Below are 11,419 nucleotides of genomic sequence, written 5' to 3' on the forward strand. Positions count from 1 at the left end.
TTGAAGGAGAACTTTAGTAAATAAAAAGATCAAGGTTGACCCATGGACTTGCTGGCATAGGAGTGCCACTCCGTTGAGCTTTGTGTCTTCCCATGAAGGGGAAGGAGAGGTCATCTACTGAGAGGAAGTTAGTTGACAGAACAGTAATGTGTCTGAGATAATGGATGTTCTTAACAGTGATACTTTAAATAGTGTGGACAGCACTGAGCTACAAAAGATACCAGTGATCTTATGTCACTTCATGTAAACGTATTAGATAGTTGAATTGCTTCCTTCCTTCCTTCCTTCCTTCCTTCCTTCCTTCCTTCCTTCCTTCCTTCCTTCCTTCCTTCCTTCCCTCCCTCCCTTCCTCCCTCCCTTACAGAAAACTGTAATAGCCTGAGCACATGAGCATTTATGTTCATTCAGGTTGCTATGTTAGAACTGTTGGAGGATCAGGCAAAGGAGATGGGTTATTGAAATATTTGGCCCAAATATAAGCTGAAGTTTGGGTAAAGGGACAACAAAGAGGAATATTTTGACAAAAACTGAGAATGTGTTGAGAGAGCTAAATTTAAAAATAAGCCAAAATAGTAAGACATTTTAACGCCAGAATGTAAAGTCCTTATGCTTGTTAACAATGGAATTTCGATTGGATTGAAAAACGCTTAGGAAATTAGCAAAGCTGGGTGTGTCTGCAACAGCATTTCTAGAGACTAATGAAGGGATTGATCCCTTAATGGATTCATGGCATGAAGCCACTGTTGGGGGTTGGTAAGAGAAACACCCTAGTTGGAGGACTTAGACCCACAGCAGTAGGTGCTTGTGGGCTCCGGGCCTTTCCTGACTCTGATTCCTGGCCACCATACTTTATTTATCTTTTCCCTCTGTATATTTCCACCACCACCACCACCACCACCATGTCCTACCCAAGCAACTATCAACTGAAACTATAAGGCTGTGAACTAAAATAAGTATTCTGTCCTTTAAAGTATTTTGTTAGTTATTGAATTACGGTGACACAAAAGTTAGCAAGCACAATTCTGAATGTACGATGAGAGTTATAGCTAAAAATAAGTTAAAAGATACCCATGAGAGGAGGTAGCTAGAACATAGAGAGGGAGAAGGATGTTGAAATGAGCTTTCAGGAAATTGCTCTCTCCTTGGCTCCTAAAAATAGCTTGGATTCTAGAAGAAGATAACACTGCAATGATGTCAGTTATTTCTTTGTCAAGGCTTCAGTGAATGCTGAGGGGCTCACCAGGAACTTGGTTATCTCCATTGATAAAGAGAACTGTAGGGACTGAGGATACTGCTTGATGGTGGGATGCTTGCCTAGCTTGTATAAGGTCCTGAGTTAGGTACCCAGTACAGAATACCCAAGATAAAGTCCACAGAACTCAAATGGGTCAACATGCTGAAGTGCCCAAGTGAGGATGCCTCAGCCCCAACTTGGGAGAGAGAAGAAAGCAATCACAAGTGGGGAGGGAGGGAAGGATCTGGGAGGGGAAGTGGATGGGTGGGAGAGAGTTGGGGGAGCATGATCTGGTATTGGTTGAGGGAGAAGGATTGAAGCCCTGAGGACCAGCAGAAAGAATGGAAACAGGCAACCTTGGGAGGTAGGAGGTTGGGGGGACCTACCAGAATGCACCAGAGACCTGGGAGGTAAGAGACTCTCAGGACTCAAAGGGAGGGACCTTAGATGAAATGCCTGACAGTAGGGAGAAGGAACTTATATAGAGCCCACCTCCTGCAGAAGACAGGATATTAAGTGAAGTATGGGGTTGCCATGCCACAGTCACACTTCTGACCCATAATTGTTCCTGTCTGAAAGAATTACAGGGGTGGAAATGGAGAGGAGCCTGAGGAAAAGAAGGTCCAGTGACAGGCCCAAAGTGGCATCCCGCTCAAGGGGAGGTTCCAAGACCTGGACACTATTACCAAGTCTATGGAACGCTCACAAAAAGGGACCTATCATGACTGCCCTCTGAAATATTCAACAAGCAGCTGAAAGAATCAGATGCAGATATTTGCACCCAACCAATGGACAGAAGCAGCTGACGCCTGTTATTGAATTAGGGAAGGCTGAAATAATCTGAGAAGAAGGGCAATCCTGTAGGAGGAACAGCAGTACCAATTAACCTGGAACCCCAAGATCTCTCAGATACTGGAACACCAACCAGGCAGCATACACCAGCTGATGAGGCCCCCAACACACATACAGTAGAGGACTGCCAGGTCTGTGTACATTCATAGATGATGCACCTAACCCTCAAGAGACTGGAGGCCCCAGGGAAGTTAGAGGTCAGGTGGGGTGGGAAGTGGGGACATCTACGTGGAGACAGGTGGGTGAGGAGGAGGTAAGGGGTGTGGAACAGTTGAAGCATGGATGGGGAGGGGAAATAAAATATGGAGTGAAAAAAATAATTATTCTCTGCTCCCCTAAACCTTTATACATGTCTTGGTTTATTTGAAGACCAGGAAGTTCTCTCCCCGGGGTCGGCTGCGGAAAGACGGTGGCTCGGTTGGGACAGTCACCAGGGATGGTGGAACGTGAGGATGGAGCGAGTGTCTGGGTTGCTTTCCTGGACGCTGAGCAGGGTCCTATGGCTCTCAGGGTTTTCTGAGCACGGAGCTGCCTGGCAGCCCCAGATCATGGAAGAGAAAGCGCTAGAAGTTTATGATTTGATTTGAACTATCCAGGACCCAGAAAAGCCCAATGCTTTAGAAGAACTGGAAGTGGTCACAGAGAGTTGTGTGGAAGTTCAAGAAATAAATGAAGATAACTATTTGGTTATTATCAAGTTCACACCAACAGTGCCTCATTGCTCTTTGGCAACTCTTATTGGGCTGTGCTTAAGAGTAAAGCTCTAGCGGTGTCTGCCGTTCACTGGACAGAAGAAGATATCAACAAGCAGATAAATGACAAAGAGCAAGTGGCAGCTGCAATGGAGAACCCCAACCTTCGGGAAATCGTGGAACAGTGCATCCTCAAGCCGGAATGACCCCTTCCTAAGAGCCAGTGGCTTAGAAGTGTTGGATCTGCTTGTTTAAATCCTTTGTAAGATGTAGAGGACACATGTTGACTAGATAGGTCATTTGTACCTCAGAGATTTTTTGTTTTTTCGAGACAAGGTTTCTCTGTGTGGCCCTGGCTGTCCTGGAACTTGTTCTGTTGACCAGGCTGGCCTTGAACTCAGAAATCCACCTGTCTCTGTCTCCCAAATACTGGGATTAAAGGTGTGCACCACCACTGCCTGGCCTTCAGAGCATCTTTTAAGAGGATTCTTCCTGAGCAAATTTCAGTTATGAGGTAGATTCTAATTGTTCAGTGAGTAACATTCTCAGGATTTCTAACTCAAGTGATCAGACAGAAAATATTTTCTAGTTATTATGTGTAAAATGTTACTATTTTTCTGATGACCATTCTGATACAACTGCTTTTCATGTCAATATCTACTGTGCCCAAATGAATTTGATGTAAACCATTCTAAAATAAATATGACAGATGATTCTTTTAATGGCTCAAAATATAAATTAATTAATAAAAAATAAATTAATCAGTGATTGGCAGGGACGTGGCTTGGTAGGTGGTGCTATCCCTTGGCTGGTGGTTCTGGGTTCTATAAGAAAGCAGGCTGAACAAAGCCACAGAAGCCTGTAGGCTTAGATTTTAAAAACATACATTTAAATAAGGGTTTTCAAATGCTTTGACCCCCCCCCCCTTCTAGCACACTGTCCAAAGGTAGGTGAGAAAAGATGATAAGGGGATGTAGACCTGTCTAGAAGTACATCTTTGGGGGCAGTTTCAATCTTAATTTGTCAGGACACCATCAGTCCAGTTCAGTGGTGTTAGGAAACCAAACATGAATCAACAGTGGTGGCATGATCCAGCAGAAACAGCCAGGCCTCTGCTGAATTGGCACGAGTTAGCAGGAATGACAAGGAACAACTGGGATGCCAAGAGAAGTTCTCAGCAGTGCCTCTCTCAACAAAGCAAAGATCATCAAAGAATTGAGACAAACAGTGCATTGTAAAGCTTGCTATGTAAATGTCCTGTCCAGTGGGTCCTACTTATACTCCCTCTAGACATCATGTATCCTCCCATGGGTCTTGACTCAGCAAACCACCACATGAGGTTGCACCACATGATACAACCAGAAACTTTTACTTTAGGACAAAGTCAGCTAGCAGAACTCCTTTGTGGCATCTGCATCAGCTCCTGCCTCCAGGCTACAATCCTGTTTGAGTTCCTGTTCTGTCTTCTTTCAATGATGAATAGTAATATGGAAGTATAAACCAACTAATACCATGTTTTGTGGAGGATTTTGGAAGAAACTTGGGATAGAAAAGCCACTGAGTGTTGAGAGCACAGTGGGAAGTTCTGTAGGGGCTTGAAAGATGAGAATGTTGAGGTAGTGCAGTGGAGGCCTGCCTTTATTTTCCTTTCACAGGAAAGTTTAAAGACTCTATTAGTGCCATTTGCTATTTTGAATTAAGACTCTGTCATTTTGGTCAGCTGGGGCTGAAGAATAAGCTATGGTTAACAAGAGACCATCCCCACTGACTTGAAACCTTTGAGTTTATGGGACAGTTGATGCTGGTTAGATGGAACTAAGAAATTTTTTTTCTTTTTTTTTTTCCATTTTTTATTAGGTATTTAGCTCATTTACATTTCCAATGCTATACCAAAAGTCCCCCATACCCACCCACCCCCACTCCCCTACCCACCCACTCCCCCTTTTTGGCCCTGGCGTTCCCCTGTACTGGGGCATATAAAGTTTGCAAGTCCAATGGGCCTCTCTTTCCAGTGATGGCCGACTAGGCCATCTTTTGATATATGTGCAGCTAGATTCAAGAGCTCCGGGGTACTGGTTAGTTCATAATGCTGTTCCACCTATAGGGTTGCAGATCCCTTTAGCTCCTTGGCTACTTTCTCTAGCTCCTCCATTGGGAGCCCTGTGATCCATCCATTAGCTGACTGTGAGCATCCACTTCTGTGTTTGCTAGGCCCCGGCATAGTCTCACAAGAGACAGCTACATCTGGGTCCTTTCAATAAAATCTTGCTAGTGTATGCAATGGTGTCAGCGTTTGGATGCTGATTATGGGGTGGATCCCTGGATATGGCAGTCTCTACATGGTCCATCCTTTCATCTCAGCTCCAAACTTTGTCTCTGTAACTCCTTCCATGGGTGTTTTGTTCCCAATTCTAAGGAGGGGCATAGTGTCCACACTTCAGTCTTCATTCTTCTTGAGTTTCATGTGTTTAGGAAATTGTATCTTATATCTTGGGTATCCTAGGTTTGGGGCTAATATCCACTTATCAGTGAGTACATATTGCGTGAGTTTCTTTGTGAATGTGTTACCTCACTCAGGATGATGCCCTCTAGGTCCATCCATTTGGCTAGGAATTTCATAAATTCATTCTTTTTAGTAGCAGAGTAGTACTCCATTGTGTAGATGTACCACATTTTCTGTATCCATTCCTCTGTTGAGGGGCATCTGGGTTCTTTCCAGCTTCTGGCTATTATAAATAAGGCTGCTATGAACATAGTGGAGCATGTGTCCTTCTTACCCGTTGGGGCATCTTCTGGATATATGCCCAGGAGAGGTATTGCTGGATCCTCCGGTAGTACTATGTCCAATTTTCTGAGGAAACGCCAGACTGATTTCCAGAGTGGTTGTACAAGCCTGCACTCCCACCAACAATGGAGGAGTGTTCCTCTTTCTCCACATCCACGCCAGCATCTGCTGTCACCTGAATTTTTGACCTTAGCCATTTTGACTGGTGTGAGGTAGAATCTCAGGGTTGCTTTGATTTGCATTTCCCTGATGATTAAGGATGTTGAACATTTTTTCAGGTGTTTCTCTGCCATTCGGTATTCCTCAGGTGAGAATTCTTTGTTCAGCTCTGAGCCCCATTTTTTAATGGGGTTATTTGATTTTCTGAAGTCCACCTTCTTGAGTTCTTTATATATGTTGGATATTAGTCCCCTATCTGATTTAGGATAGGTAATGATCCTTTCCCAATCTGTTGGTGGTCTTTTTGTCTTACTGACAGTGTCTTTTGCCTTGCAGAAACTTTGGAGTTTCATTAGGTCCCATTTGTCAATTCTCCATCTTACAGTACAAGCCATTACTGTTCTGTTCAGGAATTTTTCCCCTGTGCCCATATCTTCAAGGCTTTTCCCCACTTTCTCCTCTATAAGTTTCAGTGTCTCTGGTTTTATGTGAAGTTCCTTGATCCACTTAGATTTGACCTTAGTACAAGGAGATAAGTATGGATCAATTTGCATTCTTCTACACGATAACAACCAGTTGTGCCAGCACCAATTGTTGAAAATGCTGTCTTTCTTCCACTGGATGGTTTTAGCTCCCTTGTCGAAGATCAAGTGACCATAGGTGTGTGGGTTCATTTCTGGGTCTTCAATTCTATTCCATTGGTCTACTTGTCTGTCTCTATACCAGTACCATGCAGTTTTTATCACAATTGCTTTGTAGTAAAGCTTTAGGTCAGGCATGGTGATTCCACCAGAGGTTCTTTTATCCTTGAGAAGAGTTTTTGCTATCCTAGGTTTTTTGTTATCCCAGATGAATTTGCAAATTGCTTCTTCTAATTCGTTGAAGAATTGAGTTGGAATTTTGATGGGGATTGCATTGAATCTGTAGATTGCTTTTGGCAAGATAGCCATTTTTACAATGTTGATCCTGCCAATCCACGAGCTTGGGAGATCTTTCCATCTTTTGAGATCTTCTTTAATTTCTTTCTTCAGAGACTTGAAATTTTTATCATACAGATCTTTCACTTCCTTAGTTAGAGTCACGCCAAGGTATTTTATATTATTTGTGACTATTGAGAAGGGTGTTGTTTCCCTAATTTCATTCTCAGCCTGTTTATTCTTTGTATAGAGAAAGGCCATTGACTTGTTTGAGTTTATTTTATATCCAGCTACTTCACCGAAGCTGTTTATCAGGCTTAGGAGTTCTCTGGTGGAATTTTTAGGGTCACTTATATATATTATCATATCATCTGCAAAAAGTGATATTTTGACTTCCTCTTTTCCAGTTTGTATCCCCTTGATCTCCTTTTGTTGTCGAATTGCTCTGGCTAATACTTCAAGTACTATGTTGAAAAGGTAGGGAGAAAGTGGGCAGCCTTGTCTAGTCCCTGATTTTAGTGGGATTGCTTCTCTCCATTTACTTTGATGTTGGCTACTGGTTTGATGTAGATTGCTTTTATCATGTTTAGGTATGGGCCTTGAATTCCTGATCTTTCCAAAACTTTTATCATGAATGGGTGTTGGATCTTGTCAAATGCTTTTTCTGCATCTAACGAGATGATCATGTGGTTTTTGTCTTTGAGTTTGTTTATATAATGGATTACATTGATGGATTTTTGTATATTAAACCATCCCTGCATCCCTGGAATAAAACCTACTTGGTCAGGATGGATGATTGCTTTAAAATGTTCTTGGATTCGGTTAGCGAGAATTTTATTGAGGATTTTTGCTTCGATATTCATAAGAGAAATTGGTCTGAAGTTCTCTATCTTTGTTGGGTCTTTCTGTGGTTTAGGTATCAGAGTAATTGTGGCTTCATAAAATGAGTTGGGTAGAGTACCTTCTACTTCTATTTTGTGAAATAGTTTGTGCAGAACTGGATTAGATCTTCTTTGAAGGTCTGATAGAACTCTGCACTAAACCTGTCTGGTCCTGGGCTTTTTTTTGGCTGGGAGACTATTAATAACTGCTTCTATTTCTTTAGGTGATATGGGACTGTTTAGATGGTCAACTTGATCCTGATTCAACTTTGGTACCTGGTATCTGTCCAGAAATTTGTCCATTTCGTCCAGGTTTTCCAGTTTTGTTGAGTATAGCCTTTTGTAGAAGGATCTGATGGTGTTTTGGATTTCTTCAGGATCTGTTGTTATGTCTCCCTTTTCATTTCTGATTTTGTTAATTAGGATTTTGTCCCTGTGCCCTCTATTGAGTCTAGCTAAGGGTTTATCTATCTTGTTGATGTTCTCAAAGAACCAACTCCTCGTTTGGTTAATTCTTTGAATAGTTCTTCTTGTTTCCACTTGGTTGATTTCACCCCTGAGTTTGATTATTTCCTGCCATCTACTCCTCTTGGGTGAATTTGCTTCTATTTTTTCTAGAGCTTTTAGATGTGTTGTCAAGCTGCTAGTATGTGCTCTCTCCTGTTTCTTCTTGGAGGCACTCAGAGCTATGAGTTTCCCTCTTAGAAATGCTTTCATTGTGTCCCATAGGTTTGGGTACGTTGTGGCTTCATTTTCATTAAACTCTAAAAAGTCTTTAATTTCTTTCTTTATTCCTTCCTTGACCAAGGTATCATTGAGAAGAGTGTTGTTCAGTTTCCACGTGAATGTTGGCTTTCCGTTATTTATGTTGTTATTGAAGATCAGTCTTAGGCCATGGTGGTCTGATAGGATACATGGGACAATTTCAGTATTTTTTATCTTTTGAGGCCTGTTTTGTGACCAATTATATGGTCAATTTTGGAGAAGGTCCTGTGAGGTGCTGAGAAGAAGGTATATCCTTTTGTTTTAGGATAAAATGTTCTGTAGATATCTGTCAGGTCCATTTGTTTCATAACTCCTGTTAGTTTCACTGTGTCCCTGTTTAGTTTCTGTTTCCACGATCTGTCCATTGATGAAAGTGGTGTGTTGAAGTCTCCCACTATTATTGTGTGAGGTGCCATGTGTGCTTTGAGCTTTACTAAGGTGTCTTTAATGAATGTGGCTGCCCTTGCATTTGGAGCGTAGATATTCAGAATTGTGAGTTCCTCTTGGAGGATTTTACCTTTGATGAGTATGAAGTGTCCCTCCTTGTCTTTTTTGATAACTTTGGGTTGGAAGTCGATTTTATCCGATATTAAAATGGCTACTCCAGCTTGTTTCTTCAGACCATTTGCTTGGAAAATTGTTTTCCAGCCTTTCACTCTGAGGTAGTGTCTGTCTTTTTCCCTGAGATGGGTTTCCTGTAAGCAGCAGAATGTTGGGTCCTGTTTGTGTAGCCAGTCTGTTAGTCTATGTCTTTTTATTGGGGAGTTGAGACCATTGATATTAAGAGATATTAAGGAAAAGTAATTGTTGCTTCCTGTTATTTTTGTTGTTAAAGTTGGCATTCTGTTCTTGTGGCTGTCTTCTTTTAGTTTTGTTGAGGGATTATCTTCTTGTTTTTTCTAGGGCGTGGTTCCCGTCCTTGCATTGGTTTTTTTCTGTTATTATCCTTTGAAGGGCTGGATTCGTGGAGAGATAATGGGTGAATTTAGTTTTGTCGTGGAATACTTTGGTTTCTCCATATATGGTATTTGAGAGTTTGGCTGGGTATAGTAGCCTGGGCTGGAATTTGTGTTCTCTTAGTATCTGTATAACATCTGTCCAGGCTCTTCTGGCTTTCATAGTCTCTGGTGAAAAATCTGGTGTAATTCTGATAGGCTTGCCTTTATATGTTACTTGACCTTTTTCCCTTACTGCTTTTAGTATTCTATCTTTATTTAATGCATTTGATGTTCTGATTATTATGTGTCGGGAGGAATTTCTTTTCTGGTCCAGTCTATTTGGAGTTCTGTAGGCTTCTTGTATTTTCATGGGCATCTCTTTCTTTAGATTTGGGAAGTTTTCTTCAATAATTTTGTTGAAGATGTTTGCTGGTCGTTTGAGTTGAAAATCTTCATTCTCATCCACTCCTATTATGCGTAGGTTTGGTCTTCTCATTGTGTCCTGGATTTCCTGGATGTTTTGAGTTAGGATCTTTTTGCATTTTCCATTTTCTTTGATTGTTGTGCCGATGTTCTCTATGGAATCTTCTGCACCTGAGATTCTCTCTTCCATCTCTTGTATTCTGTTGCTGATGCTGGCATCTATGGTTCCAGATTTCTTTCCTAGGGTTTCTATCTCCAGCGTTGCCTCACTTTGGGTTTTCTTTATTGTGTCTACTTCCCTTTTTAGGTCTAGTATGGTTTTGTTCATTTCTATCACCTGTTTCGATGTGTTTTCCTGTTTTTCTATAAGGACTTCTACCTGTTTGGTTGTGTTTTCTTGTTTTTCTTTAAGGACTTGTAACTCTTTAGCAGTATTCTCCTGTATTTCCTTAAGTGAGTTATTAAATTCCTTCTTTATGTCCTCTACCATCATCATGAGAAATGCTTTTAAATCCAGGTCTACCTTTTCAGGTGTGTTAGGATGTCCTGGACTGGGCAAAGTGGGAGTGCTGGGTTCTGATGATGGTGAGTGGTTTTGGTTCCTGTTAGTAGGATTCTTACGTTTACCTTTTGCCATCTGTCAATCTCTGGAGTTAGTTGTTATAGTTATCTTTGTTTAGAGATTGTTCTTCTGTTGCTTTTGTTACCCTCTATCAGCAGATGTGGGAGACTAGCTCTCTCCTCTGAGTTTCAGTGGTCAGAGCAGTCTCTGCAGGCAAGCTCTCCTCTTTCAGGGAAGGTGCACAGTTATCTGGTGTTTGGATCTCCTCCTGGCTTAAGATGAAGGCCCAAAACAGGATCTTTCCCAGAAGCTGTGTTGCTTTGGCCAGGAAGGTGGCCGGTTGTCTGGAGCCGAAGATGGCACCGCCTCAGAAGCTCTCTGGCTCTCGCCTTTCCCAGAAAGGGCTGGCCTCTGTATTCCACACTGTCATCCGTGCAGCCTGCCCTCCTTGGAGTCCTGGAGCCAAGGAGACTCCCGCTGCCAGGGCCTGAGGCACAAACCTCTCGGGCTGGCGGATCCCTGTGCGCTCACCAGGAAGGTGGCCGGTTGTCTCAGAACTAAGAAATTTGTGATGATTAAGACGAGAATAGCCCTTGGTCTTGTGAAGATTCTATGCTCCAGTATTCGGGAATGCCAGGGCCAGGAAGCAGCAGTGGGTGGGTTGGGGAGCAGGGGAAGGGGGAGGGTAGAGGGGATTTTTGGAGAGGAAACTAGGAAAGAGGATAACATTTGAGATGTAAATGAAGAAAATATCTAATGAAGGAGGAGGAGGAGGAGGAGAAGGAGGAGGAGAAGAAGAAGAAGAAGAAGAAGAAGAAGAAGAAGAAGAAGAAGAAGAAGAGAATAGCATCATTGAGGTGAACTCTTCCAGGAAGTGTTTCCTCAGGGTTAGCGCACAGAAACTTTGTTTCATTAGTGGCTGAGGTTATTGTTGTGATGGCAGCTGAACTTGACAGCATAACAATCACCCAAGTGGTACTGGTTTTGAAGCATTAAAGGGGCCTTGGAGAGCAGCTCAAGGTTGGCACTGTGAGAGGCCATTGATGAAGGTGCAGCTTCAGTTACAGTTGAAGGAATGGGGTAGAAGGGGTCATGCAGCGAAGTTGAGGCTTGGCACCACCAAGAGAGCCTATGAATGTCTATTGGTGAAAAAGTGAGCACATTTGAAGCAGTAACCTGAGCAATTTGGAGATGCCTGTACTGTGGGATGA

The 11,419-nt window shown here is 42.4% G+C and overlaps 2 pseudogenes; one reads left to right on the forward strand and one right to left on the reverse strand.

The window, feature by feature from the left end:
* Nucleotides 1-2,505: 2,505 nt before the first annotated feature.
* Gm13503 lies at nucleotides 2,506-2,984 on the forward strand (annotated as a pseudogene).
* Gm13502 (predicted gene 13502) lies at nucleotides 4,012-6,517 on the reverse strand (annotated as a pseudogene).

Source organism: Mus musculus, chromosome 2 (assembly GCF_000001635.26).
Source record: "Mus musculus strain C57BL/6J chromosome 2, GRCm38.p6 C57BL/6J".
In the NCBI taxonomy this organism is placed as follows: Eukaryota; Metazoa; Chordata; class Mammalia; order Rodentia; family Muridae; genus Mus; species Mus musculus.